This window comes from Cylas formicarius, unplaced genomic scaffold (genome assembly GCF_029955315.1).
Source record: "Cylas formicarius isolate icCylForm1 unplaced genomic scaffold, icCylForm1.1 PGA_scaffold_3__17_contigs__length_32017465, whole genome shotgun sequence".
NCBI classification, from domain to species: domain Eukaryota; kingdom Metazoa; phylum Arthropoda; class Insecta; order Coleoptera; family Brentidae; genus Cylas; species Cylas formicarius.
The window spans coordinates 14,609,615-14,631,187 of record NW_026844326.1 but is presented as its reverse complement, the minus strand read 5'-3'; the positions used below and the strand labels follow the sequence as shown (position 1 = coordinate 14,631,187).

The window sequence follows — 21,573 nt, the reverse complement described above, 5'->3', positions numbered from 1 at the left end:
ATGGATTTTTATCAAGTAAAAGCCACCTCAGTTCAAGAAGACCAAGTTATATTGGCAATTGATTTTATTTCGCAAATGTCTCAATTATTACGTTTAAATACAGGAGAACTAATGGCAAATTTAGCCCACTTCAGGACTGAAACGGGATTTTTTACTAGGAATTCTCTATGAGAATCTGCGAACAGTACCCATCCAGTTATATGGTGGCAGGGGTTGTGTACCTAGCAGCCACTTATGCCAATTGCTTCCAGAATTTTAAATGGACCTCCATCGTCCGCTTCGTCAGAAAGAAACTGGTCTTTGCATGGTGTTATTCATACTAAAAAAAGAAATAGACTGACACAAGATAAGGTACAAAAACTTGTTACAATTCAGTCTACCTTAAATTTAGAAGAAAATGACAAATTTGTCGACGATTTTATTCTAGTTCCGCTTTTGCAGCGGGCTGAAATAGATATCAAATTAATTGGGAATATCCAGGACGGCGATGCTGCGGAATCTGAACCAGATTCTTTGTCCCAAGACTCGGACCTTGACAGACGATGTGTACTGTGCAAGTGTACTGGCTTTGCAGAAATGACGTTTTTTTACTTGCATTTTGCTTGCGCTGTCAGTTCTTCTTCTTTTTTTGTTTATTATGTATTCTAGAGTTTATATTTTGTTAACCAAAGAGTTCTTTTTTTTTTTATTATTTTAAAATAAAGTAGGCATCTTAATTTTTGTTTTTTTTTATTGAAGTAACTTATACTAACCAATATATATACCGAATAAATTGTTTAGGCTATCAGTTTGGTTTTATCTTGCCTAAAAAACAAAGCGACACAAATATTACGCTGTTCTTCTTGAACTCCAGGCTGTAATAAATGGTTGAGATTCACTTAAATTTGGCCCAGCTCTTCTAAAAAGTCCGCCCTTAGGTACTCGAACGAACGTAAAACATTTTACCCGGAGCTCTAGAGAAATATTGTGTCCCAAACATCCTTCGCTCGAAGGGTGCGTAGTAGGTATAAATTTCAGAGTAGCAAACAGACGTTGGGCATCGTAAGAGGCTGAAGGCGAACCCAGACCAGGGTTAATCTGCCTTGACGTGAGGTCCCTTTTGAAGACCGGCAATATTAGGTTTTACCTCTATTACGCGAGTGGTTTATGGGACCCCGCTGAAGCTTTACCGATTTTGGTTGCCAAATAAATTTGTAATGAAATAACAAAATCAACCAAATTGATCATTTCTGGTTTTGGTTTTGTTCATATTCAATCAATGTGTAAGTTTCTCCCTTTAATTTAATATAATTTAAAGTTGAAAATGTATTATTATTAATAACATTTAATTTCCGAATCTGCCGATAGTTGCTCAGAAAACATTGAATACCAAATAAAAATGTTATATTTGACAATATTTTTCTATAGAATAACCGAGTTAGCAATAAAAAAGGCTTTATTACTACCCATTAATTTATTTTATTTTTTAAGATAAAAAATATTCCAAAAAATATGTGATATCAAATATCTTCGCCGTGCAATCAAACGAAATTATTTTGTACGTCCAAAAATATTCTGCCTTGACCCATTAACGTGTGTAACAATTAACAATAAAATAAATTTTATAAGAGTAAATTAAATCGAATTGGCCATTGCAAGTGAATCTAAATTTAATTGTTATGTTCATTTATTCAAGCTAAAGAACCTTAGAATTTTCATAAATGGAATGGAATTTCGAAAACAAGCGAAAAAAATATTGATAAGAATTAAGCTTTTTTTAAATGTTTCTTCATATCAATGGGAAAGTCTGACGAATTTCAAGTTAACAGAGAAAAGTTATGAGAGCTAACGGTGAACCACTCTCCTTAGCAGAGTAACTTAATGGAGTATAATAATAATTCATTGGAGCAACTAGTTGGCCAAACATGTATGTACCTTAATACTTTACCTTAATATTTTTTTTACAGCGGATAGCACAGAATGAGTGGATAATCATCTTTAATTTAGGTATACTTATAGTAAGTGTTATTGTCGTTTATCTTCATTACCTTTAGACATTTGTTATCGAATTAGAAAATAATATTACATATCCCAAACTTAATTATAGTTATTTATTTTCTTTTGTTTTCCTTTTTGTTATAGTTCCTGTATCTCCATGAGATAATCGGTATACATACCTTACCCACCATAGAATACCAGGTGTTAATATAAATTAAAAAAAAAAGATCGTTATAAATATCGAGAGAGGGTTGACAATAAAACATCATTTCCGAAAAATTGCACTAGTTTTGAAACTGATAAAGATGTTGAGTTCAACTAGTTTTCGTGAGTTTTGTTTGAGTTCTAGTTTGAACCTGAACGAGGGCGCTTTCATGCTTGCTGATGAATGACGTACCTATTTTGATGTGGCATTTTTACTCCTGTGTTCTCTCAGAATATGCTGCTCAGATTACAACATCGCTAATTTTTCAAAGAAACTACCCCAGGCTACCGTAATACTATTTACAAAACTTCTGAACTACAACACTACTATACTTTTTCTATGATCGTTAGTTTTTTGGGTACATTTTCGCAAAACACAAATAGATTCACTGACATGACCGTCAGAATTGACAAACGTCAGAATTCAAGGCGTGCGAAATATCTCCGAAAACATCCGATTGCTCCCAAACCCGTGCGGTAAAATCCCGGAAATGCCCGAACTGGCTCGGATCCGTGGCAAACGAAACTAACGTGGTAAAGTGACGCTTCCCGCACGCTAGATCGGTGTGTAATTAGGTATTTTACAGACGAGAGTAGAAAATAGTACATTATGCAACAAGTGCAGTAATAGTATGTTATGCAACAAGTGCAGCAAACGGCATTTGATTAACAAGATTATTTGGCACGAGCGGAGCGAGTGTTTAATAAACGAGGGACTTAAAAAGTTTACCGAACGTGTTGCATACTATACTTTATTACCATACATTTTCGCAATACAACACGAACACATTCACTGACATGACCATCGCAATTCAAGGCAAGGAAAAAATCTCCGAAAACATCCGATTGCTCCCAAACCCGTGCGGTAAAATCGCGAAAAAGTCCAGTGCCTCGGATCAGTGGGAAATGAAACAGACGTGGGAAAATGACGCTTCCCGCACGCTATATCTATTGAAGCGCTTCAATATTTAGCGTCATTACGACCAACATATAATCTAACAGCACTAGGTAATAATTAAAGTTTTCTGACTTCGCCACTGTGAGCGCATCGATCAACGAAAAACGTCAAAAAATTCGTAGTGACACAAGCAGTTACGATATTACATCCATATGCCAAACAAACGTGGACGATACGACAACAAACGATAAATCGAATGTCCCGTTGCACCAATACGAACAAACGAAAGTCGGCCAACTAGAATATGTTACGGCAATAAGTCCGCACACAACGCCGCCTCGGTAAAATATTAAACGCCAGCAGATAAACTTTATATTCAGACCGTCCGTGTTGCCGAGCAAAAGCCCCGACGAACGACGCAGTAAAAACCCGCTTAATCACTTCGGTGCTGAACGTTCGTCCAGGGTCGACGGCCTTCGACTTAGTAGGCCTCGCGTTTCTAGGGAAAACCTTCAAGTGAGACGGGGAGACCGACGACGTTGCCGGATTGCTCGCGCTCGGCAAACGTTAAAAGCTCGCTGGGAACGTTTTTATATTCACCCGGTGGACGTATCAATGGCATTCACGAAAATCGTTTTGTTCCATTCGTACATAATTGGCAAACTGGCGTCAATGGGAAGAAAGCAAACTGATTGATTGAGATCCAGGATCGCTTCACGCTAGAAGACCAGTTTCTGCTTTATATTTTGCATCTGATTGATGGGTTCGTTGAATCTTTACCAACACAGAACGGTATCATTACAAACCGCCCCCGCTGCCAGTACGTATGAGGCCTGGTGGTATGGAATGTATAAAATTTCTCTCGACTTATTAGGTCAGCTATAACCCTCAAATTATTTATTATTCACATTATTCCTTTAACAGCAAAGGAAATGCCTTAGCTTGTGTGACTTTTAACGGTCCTAAAACCGCACCTTAGTATAAATGAGGATGGGTTTTAAGTATATTCTTCTGTACTCGGTCACAGAACAAGAACCAGGCTAATGTTCGGTGCTCGGTTATCCATATTTATCATTCGTTACATTCGTAGACAAAGTGACGAAATCTTTACAGTCACTTCCAAAATTCAAAAATGTAAACGGGACAGTCTGGACCAAATAAACTTTTAATCACTGGCGGCAAAGTTCGCCATATTCTGGTGACTTTCTTTCTATACAAAGGTTAGAATTGTCAAGGTGCGACATATCACAGAAAAATATTGCACAAAAAGATAATCGGACGCATTATGGGCTCTGTTTATAGCAATGAAATAGGTTCAAAGATTAAGACGAACAGGCAAAGCTATTCAGTCTCGCTTAAGCCTACTTCATTGTTGAGTAGAAAAATATATTGTTAGCTCAATATAATGAATGACATGACACGCAATACGACGGCTACCTTTTATATTTCGGGATTTGTAATAAAAAACTATAAGCTAGCAACAAATATAAATTTATTGTTTCTCAAAATATTCACCCTGATGATCAATACACTGTTGCATTCGTAAAACCAATCATCAACGCACTTTTCCCACATCGAGTCGGGCACCTCCAAAATATGCTTTTTTAACGCATCAATCGCTTCTTCTGGTATCAAAAATCGTTGCCCACAAAATTTACGCTTAATTTATGGTAATAAAAAGAAGTCATTACTTGCTAAATCAGGACTATATGGTGGATGGCTTATCAAATCAACGTTTTTAATGCTCAAAAAGTTCTTTGTTTGCACTGATCGGTGAGAGCTAGCATTGTCGTCGTGGAGAGTGATTCGTCTTCGGCGGTTGGTTTTTCTAATTTCTTCGAATACTTTCGGCAAACAAATGGTTTTGTACCATTTAGAATTGATTGTTTTACCTTTCACCAAAGAAGCAGTTGTCCTGAAAAACAGGCTACCATTTGTTTCGAGGTGCTTCGAGCACGAAAACTTTTGTGGGCTTTGTCTAATTCTGAAAGACCCACACAGTCGACTGCTGCTTACTTTCAGGTTCATATGCATAGATCCATAATTCATCACCTCTGATGATATTATAGACTTATTTGAAAGCACCGCGATCGTATTTTTTAGCATTTCCTTCGACCAATCAACACGAGCCTTTTTTTGAGCTGATGTCAATTGCCCAAATATACCTCAATCTCATAGTAAGTCGCATGACGATCCTGCAAAATCAGTTTCCACACTGAATTTCTTCAATGAATGTTTTGCTGCCTACTTCTGCGAAGTGTTACTAGAGGAGATGGCTCTACTTTATGTCTCACGTGTCTCACTTGGTTAGTCAATACTTCATCAACCTTTTTGGTTAAGCATTAGCTATGTTGGTCGGAGATGTTTTGTTCTTGTTTACAAAATTTGTCCTTTATTGGTTTCCACTACAATGGATGAGGTCCACCATTTATTGTATTTTATCCCATTGACTGTTGAATCTGGTCTCAGTACTTCTAACAGCTTCGTAATTATTTTACTAGCGCTGCAAATTTTTAAGATTGATGCGTCGAAGCCTTTGATATTGCTGGTAAATTAAGAAGATGAAGAATGAAGAATGAAGAATGTATCAGTACAAGTTGATGAAAGTGACGTGATGAAATGGAATACAAAACATTGGGGAGCTCTGACATCTTTGATAGATGTTAAAATCAATGGACTGGAGGAGTTATATACAGCGTTGAAAATTTTATAAAACGTCAAGATATCGGAGTGGGTTCTTCTAATTTCCAGACTATCTATCCCAAAAGGCTCGAATACCAGAACATAATTAATGTGAAACTTATTGTAGACATCTGTAATGTGGAGACCACACTACTGATGCATACTCCAGTGTAGATCTAACTAAGGAGCAATAAAGGGTTTTAAAACAGTCGGATGAGAGCAGTGTACTATTACGGCTAATAAAACCCAAACCTCTCATGCCCTTGTCAACAATATCCTCCAGCTGATCCAAAAAAGTCAGTTTACTATCAAAGATGACTCCAAGGTCCCTAACTTTTGTGATACACTCTATCGTTGTATTGTTAATAATATATCTATTTTGAAGGGTGTTTGTTAAGCGAGAAAAAGTAATACTAAAACACTTTTCAACATTTAGATCCAGACCATTTTCTCTGCACCACGAACTCTGAAGAAGCTGAGCGTCCATAAATGATGCACCACCATAGTGAGTGCACCACAATTTCGCTAGAAATATAATTATTGATTCGGACTTGCTGTGTACGCCCTGTTAAAAAACTGTGACAAAATTCAACCAGAGTACCACCCAGTCCCATGGCCCGAAACTTATGAACAAGATGCTCATGACTAACTCTGTCAAACGCCTTCGAAAAATCCATGTAGACACTGTCCACTTGTTTAGACTTCTCAAAAGCACCCAACAGATCCAGCTGATAAGTTAGCAGGTTAGTCACAGTGGACCTACCCCGAGAAAACCCGTGCTGGTTGTCACAAACATCATTTTTTTACAATACCAGGAAAAATGCTGACAGAATAGTTTATCAAAAAGTTTACTACTTATAGCAAATACTAGATTTTATTCTTCCTGGGTCTGTTGTAGTCATGAATAATGCCAGCTACCAGAAAAAATATTCACGAAGCAATTTTAGAAAAATATGCTGAAAAAGAGTTACTGGAGATTGTAAATTTGAATAAACCTCTTTATATGAAATTTGTTGTCGACAAAATCGCTTCAACACGAAACATAAAGATGCTTCACCTTCCTCCATATCAGTATATTAAACCCTATATATGGGCGCAAGTAAAAGGGTTTGTAGCAAGGCGTAAATAATTTCTCGATTGAAATGAGTGACGTTGCGACAGTTGTGGGAGGCTGATAACACCCTAGAAAACATTTAATATGTCTGTGGACTCCAACGACTATAGTTCACTTGACTACCCGGAGCACGATGACTAAAATTTATAAAATTTACAAATGAAGTTGTATTGTAAATAATATTTATTACAATTTTTCTGTTTTTATGTTATTCTGGCTTCTATTTAAGATTCTATTTACTTAATTTTATAATAAGTAATATCTCAATTATAATCATGTATTATTATTTTATATTTTTATTCCAATAAACTACTGTAGTAACATCGCGGTCACATTACTTTTCCTCGCCAAACTCGTCTTTCTATTGTATGCAAAATGATGTGACTCTAATTTAGGAACGATTCGAGGTGTGTAGGTCTTCAAAATTGAAATACGAAAAACGATTATTGCAATAGATCTGACCTTTACGATATAACCTTTCAGTTGTTCATCCTGTTTAATGGTCCTTGTCAGTATAAATTTACATTTTATTACACTGTCGCATTAAGAAACTAGGTATACCTATATGTACAAGTACATACTAAAAGTATAACTGAAACTATCCGCACCCAATTCTCCTAGACATTTCCTTTCAAAATTCCAATTAAGTAGGTACTCGAACGTACAAATAACAATCCGTAATTTTTAACATTTATGAATATGACTTAATTTAAATTGATTAAACTAAGCGGAAAGGACAACATATTCTCAACCATCAGAAAGACTTTAAGCAGCATACCTATCGGTTTTCAGAAAGCAGATGGTCGGCCTCTATTTCTGGCGCGCCACGAGGCGGCAACGCAGCCTTCCTAACCGACAGCGGCAACGACAGGCCAACGCGTGTGGAACAAACCCAAGGCTGGTTACATCGCGCCATTGCCGGCTCGTGCAAATATTCCGACACGTTTAAAATAAAAGATTCGGCGCTTACTAAATTCATAGAACTGTCTATTTGTTTTACTAACCACTGTACCATTTTACATTTTTTGAGCATGTTCTTGTATTTGCTGTGTTAAGGCGGCTAAATAAATGCCATACGTTCCCTACTGTGGTATATTGTAGTGAGCATGTAGTAGTGTTATGGTTGCAAATATTGTATATGGAGATAAATTAGATTTTTTTGAATGTACGATACGTACTTTTTCGTTTTTATTTCGCTCTCGTAGTAAAATTCTCGAAACGATGTATGAATTCAGTGGCAGAAAATTATTTTTGCCTACAATAATTTGTTGCATACGTGGACAATAGTTTCGCTTAATTTCAAAATCCGAATAATGCAAGTGTACCATTTAATAAAAAAAAATTGTTTTACCATTATGGAGAAAATCATGTTTAGAACACGTGAGTAATACCTTTTTCCACTCGCCCGGTTGGCCCCACGAGCGGGCAACAAAAAAAAAAACTTTGCTCACTTGTACTTAAAATAGCTATTCTGAAATGTTTGCTTTCTGACGAACGAAACCTGACAACTCCGCACCCAAGTCGACGTAACGATTCTGTTGGGAACGGAATAGCACCCACCTACTCGGCATGACGCTTTCTTTGTTTCGCGTTGGTCGGTCGACAGAGACGAAATAACGACGTGTCAGCGTTCGGAAATGATTTTGAAACGCTCGCATGGCCTGTACTCTGGCACTGCGGGAGAATTACTTTCAACGGACGTGTTTTTACCCACGCGTACCGGGGCAGCTTAAAAATTTCATTAAACTTGGCCGAGGACGACGCTGCGCTTCGTAACGTGGAACATTTCGTTGGAAACACGTAGCGGATCCATTAGTTTGCGGAACTTCAATGTCGGGTTGGATTTCAACGTGGTGTTTATCACAGCACGTTTAAAATTTCGCATTTGCCCTACAGAAAATTATGCTTGGTAGATTATCAAATTGTTTTGCTCAGCAACTATTATAATAATTTTAAGTAAGATGATAATTGCTATTAATTTCTCCATTCTATAATCGATATAGAACCCCACAGCTATGCACCCCATACAAGACAAGATCGTTCGGGCCTTAAGTTTAAAGAAAGCCGGTGCATTTCTCCGACTCTGTCGGCGGCGTCAAAGGAACCATTTGTCTGCCAAATATAAATATTCGGTAGGGTCAAAGCAACATATATGCCACCAATATGAAACATTCCGAACACCATATAGTTTAAAAGGTGCGCATTTTAATACCAAAGTTTGCAGAATAACGTACGTTGCCTCATTCCAGCCTGTTTTTATAGCCTCAGATGTTTCTCTTGACGATTTTACGGGGGCTATTACAAATTATTGCCTACCCGACAATATATGGATGGTAAAGTGCAGTATTGTAAATATGAGACTGCATGTAACATTAGCTGTTTTAAAACTAATTGTTGATACGATTAAAGTCGGTATAGCGGGATATACTTAATTAGTGATCTCAAAGCTTAAATGGAATACGGACTTTTTCAAAAAATTTGCCGAATGAAGTCTACTGATTTTGAATGGCTATTAAATGAAATTGGTCCAAAAATCGTGAAAGAAGATACAAACTTTACAGAGGCGATACCGCCAACAGAAAGGTTAATGTTAATCCTTCGATATTTAGCTACTAATGACTCATATACAAGTATGATGTATACTTTTAAAATTTCAAAACACCTCATCTCAAGGATGATACCAGAAGTTTGCTCTGCTATAATTGATAGTCTTCAAGAATACGTAAAGGTGAGTAAAATAGTTAAATATACTTTAAGTATTTATTGAACAAGTCTAGAGTTCACATAAAAAAAAATATCAAAAAACTTCTTAAAGAATATTTGTAAACGCATTAATAAAACATATAATGGGTGTCGTCGGATTATCAGGTTGCTGTAGCGTCAGGTTTGATGGGGCCTCCGAAATAAAAGACTCATTTTCATAAGAAAGAGGTCCATCTGATGCTGAAAATGATGTTAAAGCAGTACTGGTGCTTTGAGTGACTGAAGAATAATGCTTATAAGGATATTATATATAAGTGTGTTGATTGGGTTGATTTTATTAATATTGTTTCTGGTTAATGGAACTGATTGAGGAGACGTGAGGTTCATAAATTCCTTAATCAGCCTTATACAGAATATCTGCAATTATATGTTCCACCTCACTTTGTATATGGGTGCTGTATTTTCTACGCTTTGCCGCTACATGCTTTCCAAAAATTGTGCTATCGTCTCTTGTGTTTTTACTTGCAATAGTTTCTTGTAATATTTGATATTCTTCTTGGCCTTTAGAGATAGCACTACTTGTCCCACGAATCACAGAAGCCAGAGGGGAGATGAAGCCACAGGGGAGATTTAAAATCTGATTTTCTTTTGAGATTTATTCCTTCTGGTACTTCTGTTACTTGTTTGTCATTATCAATTTCGTCAACAGCCATGTCATCGTTGGCCATGTCTTTTTCCTCTTCCTTCTCCTCCTCTTCTTCTTCTTCTTGATATTGACTCCTTGGTCAAACCATCTCCTGAAAAGTTTGTGGTTTTATAATTTTTCACAATATTGCTTTTTTGGCAACTGAATAAGAATGGCGATATGTTGCGAACAATTATGAAGCTCTATAGAATTTTCCTCGCTGCCTTGGTGCCATAGATGGTAGACATTGCATACTTCAGGCACCAATACCCAGTGGCAGCGACTCTTTTAATTATAAAGCAAATTTTAGTATAGTTATTGCTATTTGTTTGCTGATGTTGGCTGCCAAGGTAGGATTTCAGATAAAGAACTCCATATTCTGGAAAACAACACCTGATGACATTCTACCTAGTAGAGATGTGAAAGTTACCTATGTATAGGAGATAATGCTTCTAGCCTTAGTGAGCATAATGAAGGGCTATCCAGCAGAACAAAAAAAAAGGTTCTACAAAAATTATCTTTAGCTCTAGACTTTGTAGAGCAAGACGTATTATTAAAAAATGTTTTCGGCATCATGTCAGCTGTTTTTATAGTTTTGAGAAAAGTGATGCTACTATCACCTGAAAAAGCAACTCGGTAGTAATTAGTAAAAAGTAAACATTCCCGCAAGACTTACACTCCACCAGGATCATTTAATGAGGAGAAAGAAGGAAAAATTATTCCTGGACTTTGGAGGCAGGGAAATTCTTCCTTAAGATAGGACGAAAAAGTTCGACAAATTGTGAAGCAATTAGAAATTTGCTGAATATTTTATGGGCGAAGGTAGCGTGAGTTGGCAAAATACAAATGCATAAAAATTAGGTGGCGAATAAGAAACTTCTGTCTTATTACTGCCTATACACTGCGGTCGAAAAAATTCCCTCTCTATTTTTTAAAAATAATAAGGGTGGCGTTAAACCTCATTTTCAAAGCAATTTTATTGCCTATTTGAAGTTGACATTTCAACTTTTGACGCATTCTGATTTTCTTTTTAGGGAAGCGACCCAAATAATCAACAATTGAAAACATTGAAAAAATCTCATCTCAAGTTTTTCTTTGAAAACAATATCTCATAATATTATGTTCAGACGTTAGCAGAGGGGGAATTTTACGACCATACTGTATACAATACGTAACATTTGCATATGTAGGAATATTTTATTTGATAAAAAAATATGTTTTTTATTTCTCAGTGTTTTTAGTTTCTTTTGGTATAAACTTTGTCCATCAAGAAAAGTATATATTTGAAAGCGAACCAGCTAGATTTAAAAATTGTGTCGGTTCCTGAATCAGTTTTAAAACAGGTATCTTGTTTTTGTCTCACATGTCGGAATAAAGATTCCCCTGTATCGCCTTTCATAATTTTGCTGATGTCGTCCAAGACATCAATTTTCTTTATTTTATTTTTGTAATCTTTATGCACTGGATTCCATTAAACTTCCCGTTCTCGATATAAACCAATAAGTTTTAAACAAGAAGAATTAGTCGACTCCATTATCGCAAAACAGAAAATCAAACAAACTGGAAGCGTACACACTAAACACAGTCAAACCAATTCGTTATTCAATTTTCTTTTGAAGTACTGCCCAGTGAGCGAACTCTCGCTAAGGCAAACACATGCGTTTGTTACCGTTTGTTGGGCCGTACACATTTATCGAAGGCGTTCGCCAGATGTGTACACGCCTTTAGGCGTCGGCACTTTAAAATTCTCCCATCAAAAGTGAGCTTCGGCTTCCATATGAGCACTTTTTTTTTCCAGAAAGAGGCGCGGTGCGATTTTTAAAAGTATTAGTAATAATACTATTATATTATTTTAACATATGTAAACAGCTTAAATAGTATATAACATAGCTTTAAATGTAGTTTATCAAAACGACCCGCGTACAACTGCAGCAACAGAAGTGCGGGAAAAATTGTAAATAATCACCCGCGTGGCCTCGAATTAAGCACATGATTTCGTAAACTTGGTTAATACCAACAATATCTGTGCTGCTTAACCTTTGTATGATATGAATGTTTAGTGTTTTGACTTTTTTCATCCGAGCCTCCCATCTAGTTATATTTTTTGCAACTTCTTTGATGTTTCTCATCTAGATCATGGCATGGCATCTCATTCACTCGTTAAATTTCCATTGTTGTCAAGATATATTGCATTTCCGCCGCTGGATTACGTGTTCAAGCTTCTTAGCGGTTATTATTTTAGCAATAAGAGGCTGTTTTGTTACTTTTTTTTATCTCGCTAGATGTGCGCTTTACTGGGCCTTCAATTTTTTTTTCAAAAGAGTCTCTCTTGATGTCTAGGGTTTGAGTCTAGGTTTTGAGTCATCGTCCGTATAGAATATAGTCCATATATACAGCTAGGTATAGTTTTCTTGTGTTTCTTGGTCGTAGTAAAGGTCTGCTATAACATGTAGTTTTTTTCATGTCCACCCTTTCTAAGGCAAGATTTAGATATCTATCAGTCCCCATAGTACATATTCTAGCTCTACATTAAATAAAAGCGCTGAAAGTTAACAGAGTTTATTATATAAACGTTGGGTCAAAAAACAACCATGGCGGAATATTAAAGTTTTAATATTTTGTCTTGAAACATAAACGATAGAACAATCCTCCTCTATTATTCTTGTCAACTGAATTTAAAAAACAACTTTCAAAATTTTTTTCTACATGCAATGTTTCAAATTTTTTTTATTTGAAAAATTTGGAAAAAAAATCCAAGTCAATGTGTAAAACGTTCTTTAAGCGCAGTTAGGAAGAATGATAGGGGTAATTCAATTCAATTCACTTTACTCATTCTAAAATAATGAAAAAATATGCAACGTTCATATAATAAGCTGTTCTATATTTTGAACGACGAAGGAACCCCCCGAACTTTTACGCCTTTGTCTTAAAACATATTTTATATAGCTTTAATTAAGAGAAACCAGAAGTTCGCAGAAAGGACAAAAAATACATTTACTACGTTGCGGAAGCTAATATATTTTGTTATTTCTGTTTAGGGTTGAAATATAACAATAAATTTAATTTATAAACTGAATCTTTTTTACTTCTCAAGATTTGTACCTTTGAAAATAGTTTGCAGTTGTTATTCACCCGCTTCTAGTGCCTATGAGCCCTAACAGCTATAAGATATACAAACAAGCTGATTGGCTTGGGCATAAAATACCAGTTTACCGAAAAATTTTTCTTTTATTTTTTTTTAAATATGGAATATGAAATTAAACTCGCTTTTGATTATGTATAGATTACTTTTTGCGTTTTAACTATATATTTTTTGTTGATTACTATTTCATTAATAGTTGCATAATCGAAATATGCTGACAAGAAAATACTGGAACAAGAGGTTTTTAATAAATTAAAATAAAAATTAATAAATCGTAACATCGCACTTAGCTCGAATAACAGCCTCAACTCTTAAGGCATTGCATCAACTAGGCGTTCACAGAATTCAAGGGAGAATTTATCCCATATTTCTTTCAATTTAGCATGTAGTTCTGGTAAAATACACCGAGGAGCATTTCTCAGGCTTTGCTTCCTTTTGTGTGGATTAACATCCGATCTGCTAAAGGTATGTGACAAAACTTTAATGTTATTCATGTTCTCCACCCATTTGTTGGTAGATTTAGCCGTAAGACATGCGAAAGAAAATTTCCTTCAATCCAAAAAATTGTAAAGATTGCATAACAAAGGTAGTTACAGTCACCATGGTCTTCTCCAACTTGTTTGAGTGCGCATATTTGAAACTTTTATTGTATCTTGAAAACAATCAAATACAATTCCGTCACCAGTTCGGTTTTCGCAAGGCATTCGATTGTGTAGATGACGACATAATCTTATGGAAAATGTCTTGCAGCCGATGGGGCTCTGTATTAGGTTCAGTACTCTCTGGTATATTGGCGGTTTGCGCGGCTCGGACGACTTCGAAAAAACAGCGTTTACAAAGTTTGCTAATGACTTGACGAGTAGGTGTGATTGACGTCTGGAAGACAAATGTAACGTGGGTTTGAGTGAGGTGAACTCCTGGTTTAATGATAATAAATTATACCTGAATCCACTAAAAACATTTTTCTATCATAGTCAAAAGCCATGTAGAGACCTTTCGCTTCACATAAATACTAACATTTCATAGATAAAAACATGAATTTTAAAACTCATTGCTCTTCTTTGGTATCGGAGTTGGGAGCAAGATAATCTGAAGAATATTTCAACAGAATCACAATTATTAAGAGTTTATTATGCTCATGTTGAGAGTAGAATTAGGTATGGTATAATTTTTTGGGGGTGGTCGACTGATTCGACAAATGTGTTCGTGGTTCAAAAAAGGACCATAAGATGTATGGTCGGTATTTGAAAATCTACTTCTTGTAAAACTTATTTTAAAATATTTAAAATTTTAATATTGTATAGTCTATATGTTTGAAATGTATGGTGCTAATAAAACATACCATATCAAGTAAGAGAAGTAACCTTGCTGTTACTTCCAGTGGTGTTTTTCTTGTTCCCGAGTTAGATATTCTAATTAAATGGCTTACACTCCTTTGAAAAACAGCATTTGGACCTCCTTAGCGCAAACATAATATTGGCAGATTCACCATATGTCTTAATTCTCTGAAAATTTCAAACAATGTCTTCCCTTTATGGTACTGCTGAATAATAATTCCTCGCAGTACGTAAAACTGACTGAAAAACCACTTGTTCCAATATTTAGTTGTCAGTATTTTTCGATTATTAAACAAATAATTAACTACTTTTTACAAAATTTCTGGATTCCTTCTGCGTCGGTTTTTGTTGAGTAAAACTTGCTAACGTTTTGTGAATCATCCTGTTGACTTCTTCAGAGTTTAACTGAAACTGGATCGCAATATACTCTGTACCTGTTTATATATTGTTTGAGGGGGGCGGAGCTAAGTGAGGGGATAAACACCGTCTCGGATCACTGATTCCCATATTGGTGACCGATAAAGACCTGAGTCGCAGTTAAGATTGTTAGGTTGCTTATAGCCTTCTATAGACTCTCGATTACATGCAAAAATTTTAGTTTTATTGAACAAAATTTTATGTCCGGTTTCGTGATTGTGTTCGGCGACTGCTGGTGAGTTTATTTGTCTTAGTCTTAAGACTCTTTCATGTTCTTTGAGTCTGGTTGATATTTTTCGTCCGGTCTCTCCAATGTATTCTCGGCCGAATATGCATGGAATGCTGTAAACTCCTGGCATCTCAAATGGAATTTTGTCTTTAAGATCGGAGATATTGAGAGATTTTTGAACAAGTGGTGAATCTTTAATATGAAAATTATGAGAGAGAATAGCAGAAGAAAGGTGTTTTAGTTCTAGGTTCAGTGACTCGGGCTGAGATACTTTTACGGCTCTCTAAACAAGAGAGTTATAATCGATTATTTTTGGGCCGGATGGTGATGTGACATTGCATTAAGGTACCGGTCTAGGTGCGTAGGTTCTGTAAACAATGACTCAATGCTAGGTCTGAGTTTCTATTGATAAGAATATTCAGGAGGTTATTCAATTCAATGGCAAAATGTATGTTAGCGTGTATAGAGTTTAAATGTCTAAGAAAATGTATTGGAGATTCTTCTCATCGACGTTATTTGGCCTTAATGCATTGTCTAATCACCATCCGGCCCAAAAATCATCAACTCGCTTGTATATAGAGCCGTAAAACTATATCAGCCCGAGTCACTGAACCCAGAATTAAATCACCTTACCTCTTCTCTCTAATATTTTTCACATTAAAGATATTAAGCGTTCCATCACAAAATACACTTGACCACAACCTTCCAATAGCAATGAGGCCGAAAGCAATCCCACACTTGCCACTGTTGTGCCTCCTCACATTCAAAACATCATCGACCACATATCAAAAAATCTAAAGAAATATAACGACAAAACCAGATTTATCACTTGTCCAAAAATCTCTCAACATCTTCGATTCGTCCAAGACACGATTTCATTTGAGACCTGACGAAAAATATCAGACTAAGACAAATAAACCCATGGGCAGTCGCCGAACACAATGACGAAACCGGACATAAAATTTTGTTTAATAAAACTAAAATTCTCAATAATCAATAGCCCGAGACGGTGTTTATGTCACTCATTTAGCTGCGCCCCTCTCAAACAATATATAAGCAGCTACAGAGTAAAATGCGAGCCAGCTTCAGCGAGCTTTAGCAAGTTTGACTCGACAAAAACCGATGCAGGAGGAGTTTCTTTGAAAAAAAAATTAACTATTAATCAACATAAAATATATAACTAAAACATAAAAAGTGCAGTTAATTTCATATTTACAATTTTAACAAACTAAATACAAGAATTTCGATAAACTGGAATTTTATTCGCAACGTAACTGAAAAAAAATGAACGAGAAATATCAGAAAAAAACTGAAATTAAGCTGCCACCGAAAAAAGCACGCGCGATCAAAAATCCAAACGGGATAGAGTCTTTGCGTCTCCCACCACCTGTGGATCCGGATCTCTTTGCTCCCGGAATCGACAATAAAAGAATTCCGAATTCAATGACAAGTTAACGGAGTGATATAAAACCCGTCCCTCGTCCCCTCCCCCCGGGTCTGTACACGCGGTCCGTTTGTCGTGGAAAATGCAACAAGTGTTCTGCATTTCCTGCTGCAAGCGTAGGTGTGCGTGTGTGTGTGTGTGCGAGGCTGGCGCTAAAGTTAAATAGCCATATATATTTAACCGTTTATCCCACTTACCGGCATCCGAAAGACGGAGAGTCTTTCGCGAGAGACGAAGAAGAGAGATGCTGTTATTGTAGTAGAAAGTTAACCGGGGAAATGTAGGTCAGTCAGGTGGTTGTTGCCCTTTAAATGGGACTAAAACGGCACGAGTCGCGATTAACATGTGTACGTGAATGAACGGACTCGTCACTGGGACAATTAAACAGCCGGCGATTTCTGTTGCCGGTTTAATTGAAATAGATCTCGTCTTGGGTTTTGGTGTTGACCTTTGGTGGCTGGGGGCTTTTTTCTCCTTCGGTGTAGCTGTTTTTGATTAAAGGAAAAATGAGATTTTAACATTTAAATTCTCTAAAAATCTCTCTGGAGACCAAAAACCTGTAATCTTGAAATCGGTAATAAACATGAAACAGGGAGAAAGAATTTTATTTTGGCAGATATCTCAATAGCATTTCCATCAATGAACATTGGTAAAAAACCTGTATTATTTTAACCTATCATCTATATATATAAAAATCAATTGCTGTTGTAGTCTCGCTAAAAAAATATTATAATTGCCGGGAAAACTACAAACAGCCCTTTTATTTTTCCCATGTAATAGTGTATATTATGCGACAAGTGCGGTAAACGGCATTTGAATCATGAGTTTATGAGATAAAGAGTTTACTAACGAACCGTGTTGCATACTATACTTTTTTTATTACCGAAATAATCACAATTTAACAAATTAAAAATAATAACACATTATGGGATTACCAAATTTCGTATCATTGAAACAAAATATTTACTAGTTGATATTAAGCCTATTCATTTATCGTTCTGATCGGTTCGGCAATTGTTGTCGCCTTTTAACTGTGTACGTTAGACAGAGAGAGACATATTATTGGATATGTCGTATAAACAACGGAATAAACACAATTTTAAAACGTTATGTTGTTTATTTCACTTTTGTCTTGGCAAGATATTAATATGAAAACTGTTAAAACCATTAAAAAACTTAATTTATAAATGTCGCTTTACTTACCGACTATTCCACTAGATTTTATTTGTACCTTATAGCACGTAGTATTTAAATTGTCTGATATATTGCATAACATTTTTCTGTGTATTATTTTTAGGTACATTTTTGCAAAGACAACACGAATACATTCACTGACATGACAGTCAGAACTGTCAAAAGTCGAAATTCAAAACGTGGGAAATATCTCCGAAAACATCCTATTCCTCCCAAACCCGTGCGGTAAAACCCCGGAAAAGTGGCTCGGATCTGTGGGAAACAAAATTGACGTGCTAAAGTGACGCTTCCCGCACGCTAGATTGGTGTGCAATTATGTATTTTACAGACGGGAGAAATGTAGGCTCAATTTGAACTTTCTTGCTAGTCAATAAAGTTCATATTATATTATAATCACTCACTGTTGTCTAAGAAATGTAGGTGTATTCCTAACATCAAAGACTCAATTTTCAATTAATTGCACAAAGTTCAAATTCAATCATGTCTATGAAAATAGTCTTTTTCTACTCCCGTCTGTAAAATACCTAGTTACCCACCGATCTAGCGTGCGGGAAGCGTCACTTCACCACGTCAGTTTCGTTTCCCATGAATCCCAGCCACTTCGGACATTTCCGGGATTTTACCGCACGCTTTGAATTTTGACGTTTGTCAATTCTGATGGTCATGTCAGTGAATGTATTCGTGTTTTGCGAAAATGTACCCAAATACTAATGGTAGTAGAAAAAGTATAGTATGCAACATGTTCCGTAAACTTTTTAACTCACTCGTTTATTAAACACTCGCTCCTCTCCGCTCGTGTCAAATAAACTCGTGAGTCAAATGCCGTTTACCGCACTTGTTGCATAATATACTACTGCGTGCGCATTGGAGGATCTAATGTCGCGTTCGGAAACTGGTTTCCTTCAAATCAGTTGACACCGTTATGAACCAGGCTGAGGTAGTCAACTATCCCAATTTACAGTTAAAAGTAGGATTAGTTGTCATCGTGCTGCGTAACATTAATCAACCTCCACTGTGCAATGGAACAAGACTGGCTGTGAAAAAGCTGATGAATAACGTCATTAATGTAACACTCATAAAAGGAAAATACAAAGAAGAGGATGTCTTGATCCCACGGATACCGATAATTCCAACGGATTTACCATTCGATTTTGACCATAAATAAGTCGCAAGGACAGTCGTTAGAAATTTGCGGAATCATCTTCATCTTGATATTCATCTTCTTTGTTTATTTAAGCATCACAAAACAAAACAAAAAATATAGTTTATGAGAAAGCTTTAAATTGGTTAACAGACTGTATCATACCAGTGTGTGTCTCTCAATTTCAGGAAAACTGTGTTTTGTAAGCAAGCAACATGATGTGTCGAAAATAATAATAAAATTTCATGTTTCATTCAAAAAATGCTTTTTTATTTTGTTTGTTTTAAGATTATTTTAAACAAAAGTTTAGGTCTTTTATTTATCGATTTAGGCAGCCGGGTCAGCTAGTTTTTAATAAAATAATAAAGGAGAATAGTGGACCAATAGCAGCGCAAGCAGGTTAATGTCTTCTAATATTATTGTGATTTTTGAATAGATATTAATTTAGTAGTAAAAATATCACAAGAGATAAATTTGTAGGTTATATTCTTGCATTTTTCCCCATTTTTAACATTCATGACCAATAGAATAAATTTCTCTCTGAGGAGTATAAAGTTCCAATTTTTTTTAATAGAAAATTTTCAACATTTTAGGGAACCTCTCACAACATCTGTATTCTCTAAAATGACGCAGACGCTGAGGTACCCTTACTAGCGTGGTTTTCATTGAGACGAGCAGTGCGATAATAAAGCGTACAAGAACACAATAGAAAAAAGATAAATTGAAAGGTGCAGGATTAAACTTAAAAATTGTAGTAGCTATTTAGAATTGGGCACCTATTTTTTTTGTTTCGTATTTTATTATTTTTTATTATACCGTTTGCAATGGCAGTCAGAGTTCCTTTTTAAAAATTGAAAACGAAATTTTTGGGCGACATTTTAAAGAAAAGGCAAAGTACAATACAGTACAGTAAAGTACATTTTATGAAATTTTTAGAAAAGTGGACATTTTTGGGACATTCTACTTGTTATATTGCTGAAAAATTTAGACATTTTTATTTATCCGTTAAAAGTTCTATTGAGCAAATTGGACAGCAAACATTTTTGTTTGAATTCCACTACTGGTCTCTATTTGGTGATTTTAATTTGCCCTTTCATGGTAATTAAGTGCTGAACTCCGTTAAAAATAATAAAAATCATGTTCAATATAACCACAAGTAATAAAAATAAGCTACTAGAAAAATTCATGGAAACGTAGGTCAATTTTACCAAATGGTATAATTCATATTTAATCGCTTATTTATATTTCTTATTAAAAGAAATATGTCTTTGTGTATAAAGGCTTATAATAATATTATAAAAGTTAAGTATATTATGTTTCACGCGTCTCTCATTAGCTTTGAATATTGGTGACAACTCCAACTTTCAACGGGAAATCCAGCAGCACTCGAAGCGCACTTTTAAAAAAAAACTTGTAAACAATTGGAGTTACCGAATAAAAATGGTTATTGTGGAGCAGAATTAATTACTAATTTTTGTGATAGGCGTAAACTTTGTGCAAAGAAAATATTTTTGAACCCTATTTTAAATCCGAGACTAATAAATAGGCCTTGGGATCATTTTTCAGCACTTACCCATCTTATTTCTTTATGAAGAAGAATGAAGCTTTCTTGACCAAGTAATTAAATAGTATATTAGGCAACAAGTGTGGTAAACGGCATCTGAGTGTCGAGTTAGTTAGAATCTTTTAGAACTTATTTAGGCGTAAGTGAAAGGATTTGCAGAAAGATACAACTACTTTTTGATCAAGCCATTGGGGAAGGGACGCCAAAGAGAGAACATATGGATTCTTGACTACTGGTTGCAATGTTAACATTACTATGAATATTATGATTTTTTATAATTTAGTTGCTGTATAATATATTTTTTGTATATAGCTGACCCAAAGCCTGGTGGTGCTAATATGTATGTGATATGTGATTCCTTATTTATTATAGTTTTAGCTTTCCTCGAGATGTAATCAATAAAAACTGATTTTTTAGCAGTGTAAAAGAATTTTTTTTCAATAATACTTTTGCTGTTATTTAATTTGAACTAACTATTTAACTATTTAACTAAATGTTTTTTGTTATTCATCGTTCATTCTTATTACACTTTTAAAAAACATCTCATCTAATGGATAGCTGTATAGATAGTGTATTTTTGTTGTTAACTTAGTTTGTTCCATATTTGCTCGCCACAAGAAGCAAATTCAATATTGCAGAATGACACCACACTGACAGTTGACACGCACATAGAATAGATAAAACGTGTTGATTTCTCACAGCTTCCGAACTACTTGCAACAATTCTAGAATTATTTTTACGCCCATTCAGTTCTACCCAGTTCAATTATTGTACAGAGTTAAATAGAATAGAGATTTTAATTTGTTATATATACAAAAAAGAACGGAAGGAGCCAAATCCTT

General features: G+C 35.5%; 1 pseudogene; it reads left to right on the top strand.

Moving 5' to 3' along the window:
* The first annotated feature begins 9,201 nt into the window (after positions 1 to 9,201).
* On the top strand, positions 9,202 to 10,703 carry LOC132699694 (uncharacterized; annotated as a pseudogene).
* The last annotated feature ends 10,870 nt before the right edge of the window (positions 10,704 to 21,573 follow it).